The sequence below is a fragment of the Microtus ochrogaster genome, chromosome 1 (assembly GCF_000317375.1).
Source record: "Microtus ochrogaster isolate Prairie Vole_2 chromosome 1, MicOch1.0, whole genome shotgun sequence".
Lineage (NCBI taxonomy): Eukaryota > Metazoa > Chordata > Mammalia > Rodentia > Cricetidae > Microtus > Microtus ochrogaster.
In genome coordinates, this window is record NC_022009.1 from 35,166,507 (window position 1) to 35,170,983 (window position 4,477).

The following is a 4,477-nucleotide window of genomic DNA, read 5'->3' on the forward strand; positions in this document are numbered from 1 at the left end:
TAGAAAAGAGGAGATGGCATATGATACATTGTGTTTTGTAGCCCCATTGTTTTAGATAAGAATATATTGCGAAATTTTGTCTGTAAAATTAACACCCCAAACTTTGATTTTCTGCTACGTTCTAACACATGTTCCCCAACTCAGATTAACCAAGAATACCCAGTTATTGTTGGAAGTGGTACCGTGATAAATATCTTCATTGCCAAATCTAACTAGGCCGTTTTACTCTGAAATCTCTAGGTTCACCCACTACCATGTACTTAGACCTGAACTCTCTATGTGAACCAAGTTGACCTAGAATTCACAGACATCCACCTGCGTCTGCCTTCCAAGAACTGGGATTAAAAACATACGCTACAACATCCGGCTAAGCACTCACAGCTTGTGCAGAGGAGTTCAGTTCCCAGCATCCACATTAGGTGGCACACAGCCACCTGTAAGTCCAGGGGGATCCAATGTCCTCTTCTGGCCGTTACAGGTACTTGTGTGTGCACATGTGTGCGCGCACACACACAAAAAAACACATACACACAGCAATATACACACAGCACATACACACACAACACATATACACACACAAAATTTTAAAAATAAATCTAAAAGAAAAAAGGAAGAAAGGGAGCTTGAGTTGGAGAAGGAGGATAGGGAGGGAGGAAGGAAGAGAACAAAAGACAGACGGGGGATGGAGGAAGGGAGGGAGGGAGGGAGGGAGGAGGAGGAAGGAAGGAAGCAAGGAAGGAAGGAAGGCAGAAAGAAAGGAAGGAAGGAAGGAAGGAAGGAAGGAAGGAAGGAAAGAAAGAAGGAAGGAAGGAAGAAACCATGCAAGCCTCACCAGGCAGTAATGCACACTTGCCTGAATGCTGGCAACTAAAGGGTGTATTTTCTGTATAGAATTCAAAACCAGGAATGAAATCTACAGAGCATTCCTGCTTTGTATTTGTCCCATGTGTCATCGGCATCATTAGACACTGTTGGTGAGAAACACTCAAACACGTGTTTGCTGGCTGCGGGTTCTAAACAGCTGCCATGGCTGGGCTCTACCAAGAGCTATAGCTTTAAATTTGGTGAACTTTTATTACTTACTGCACACAGACACGGATTTGCCAACTCCCAGCTCTTTGGTCGCCTCCAGTACAGGCACGAGTGGGGCAGTCACTTAGATTCCTTGCATTCAAGTTTCTAGGGGGCACAGTGTGCATCCCTGCTCGCCACGGAGCCACAGATGGTTGTATTTAAACAGAAAATTGAAACAAATAATGATTAGACATAAATAAGAATAGCACGGTGATCTCAACAATGAAAACAGAACACGTATGGTTTCACTCTGTGTGACGACTTGTAGTTTTTATTTATTGCTAGATTTAAAACAACGTAGCCGGGCGGTGGTGGCGCACGCCTTTAATCCCAGCACTTGGGAGGCAGAGGCAGGCAGATCTCTGTGAGTTCGAGACCAACCTGGTCTACAAGAGCTAGTTCCAGGACAGGCACCAAAACCACAGAGAAACCCTGCCTCGAAAAACAAAAACAAAAAAAACAAAACAAAACAAACAAAAAACAACGTAGTGGGGGTGGGCAGCAGTTTCGTTTTGAATATTAACTGTTCTGATCATGCCTGCTTTACTAAAGTACTTACCAGGTTTACATGAAATCTTTAAGGCTGAAATGTATTCTTCCTTTAAATTTGTTGAGTGTTCAAAACCTAAAGAATCAGTCCAGGGACTAAAGTACTATTCAGCAACTACCATGTACTATATAATTGCTATATCATTACTTTCGTAAAATATTATCACATTGGTGCTGTGGTCTGAAAGCTCAGGTTTCCCTAAATTCGGATGCTGGAATCCTGCCTCTGAAGTGATGGAAGAAGGAGGCGGCAGCTTTGGGAGGGAGTTAGGTCACAGGAACCTGTATGAATGTGATTTGTGGCTCCATAAAAGAGGCTCCAGGGAGAGCGTCGCTGCCTCTTTCTACCAAGTGATGATACAGTAATGAATGTTATCCCAGACGAAGAAATGAGCTTCAACCAAAACACGAAATCTACAACGCCTTGAGCTCGGAGGTCTCAGCCTTTAGTACTGGGCAAAATTACTTGTGCTGGTTACAACCATCCAGTCTAAGGAACACCGTAAGAGTTCTGAACAGACTGCAAAGGGACCGAATTCACACTAAGTAAATGTAAACAATTATTCAGTGTATGGTTGAACTTCCTCTCCTGCCACCCCCATTCTGTGCTAAGATATTTTTATTATAATAAAGCTCTTGGGACTGGAGAGATGGATTCAAGGTTGACAATGGCTGCTCTTCCAGAGGACCTGGGTTTGATTCCCAGCACCACACAATGGCTCACAACTGTCTATTATCCAGTCAGCCCTAGGGGATCCAACACCCTCTTCTGGCCTCCATAGGCACTGCATGCACGTGGTGTATAGACATGCATAACACATACCCATAGCACAACACCCGTACACAGAAAATAAAGGTAAAAGGTTTGGGGTTTTGTTTTGTTTTGTTTTTGAATTGCTTCTTTGGAGGCTGGAGAGATGACTCAGCAATTAAGAGCCTCGGCTGCTCTTGCAGAGGATCCAGGTTCAATTTCCAGCCTCCACATGGCAGCTCACAGTCGCCTGTAACTTCAATGTCAGAGGATCTGACACACACTTCTGGCCTCCGTGGGCACTGTATACACACGATACACAGGCAAACATGCAGGCAAGACACCCATACATGGAAAATTAAAATAAAGGAAAAATAATTTAAAAAATAAAGATAAGGGGGCTGGAGGGATGGCTCGGCGGTTAAGAGTACTGGCTGCTCTTTCCAAAGACCTGGGTTCAATTCCCAGCACCCACATATTGGCTTACAATGGTCTTTAACTCTGGTTCCAAGGGATCTAATGTGTTCTTCAGGCCTCCCAAGGTACCAGGCATGCACATAGTACACACACATATAAATGTAAAATAAGAATAAATTAAAAAAGATTATAAACAAAGAGACCAAATTCAAGCTTGGGTAAATGTAAAAGATTGCTCGCTGTACAGCTGGACAATTTTATCCATTCCTCATTTAGTGCTCTCATAGTTATTTTTATCATGAAAAAGTTCTTGGGGCTGGAAAGATGGCTCAGAGGTTAAGCCAATGGCTGCTCTTGTCAAGGATCCCCTGCAATGGGGACTCACGGTCATCGTTAACTCGTGTTCCAGGGAACTGATGCCTTCTGTTGGCCTCTGTGGACATCAGGCACGCACTATGCATACAAACGAAAACACACACACTTCAAAGGTTTAAACAGTTTTTTAAAGTTCTTATATAATTTTAAAGATCATTAACAGAAAACTTGGAGCCTGCATTCACACTCTGACCATCTCCCTTCTGTTGTTTGTTTGTGCTTTTCTTTAAGGTCTCATTGAATAGCTCAGGCTGCCATAGAACTTACTATGTTGACCAAACTGGCCCAAGACTCAGAGATTGACCTGCTTCTGCTGCCCAAGTGCTGGGATAAAATGTGCACCCCACAATGTCCAGCTGTGTCATTGTGATTTGTTTTTGTCTGTCTGTTTTATTTCCTGATTATTTGTGAGAATACTTTTATCATACCGAGGTGAGAGGGAAGTAAGAGGAGGGACTGGCTGTATAATTTCAGAACCAAGCCCAGCACAGGGACCCTTTTCAAACATGATGAAATACTTTACAATGAGTGGCAGTAGCATGCATGCTACCAAGTGGTGACTCTTCTGAGAAAGGGCCTCCAGATAGGAAGGTCCCATTCCCACGAGGCTGACCCTGATTCCACGCATGGCCCGTGCTGGGAATGCCACTGTGTCCTGATGGTTTCCCTTTCCTGACCATAGAGGTACTATCCTATTGCTCCTGCTTCTACCATAATACAGGAGCACGGCTGCCCAGGGTGATGACTCTAAACCCCTTCAGAATCTCCAGTGTCCCTCATAGACAGCTCAGCTTCAAGTTCCCAAGCTGTACCACCATCAGGACAGCCACAGACCTCAGTTTGTTGAACAATCTCTTTCCAGATCTTTCTGAACAATGAGCATTTGAGCAGGCAGACAGTTATCACTCCACTCTTTGACAATTCCAGTTGTTGGAGAGTTTCTTATCTGGGGCCTAATTTTACATTGGATCTCTACTAGGCACCAAGTGGTGACATTTCTTCTCTTGGTTCCTTGCATACCATTGCAGGAAAAGCCCCCAAGATGACTCAGAGGCCACAAAATGCAACTGTTGAGGTTAAGGTCACTACAATGGGAAAGCCATATCCAAGTACATACAAGGTCCCATGTCAGATAGCATCAGAGTGCCCCCTCAAGGGTCCACTTTAATTAAAGGGTTGTTTCTAGCATGGCACTGTCGAGAGGTGGAACCTAGGGGTAGGTCCTTGGGCCCTTGGAAACATAACCTCATGGGGCTCTTCGGCTGTTCTTGTGACAATGTTCATATAAAAACTGAGTTTGGGACTTTCTTC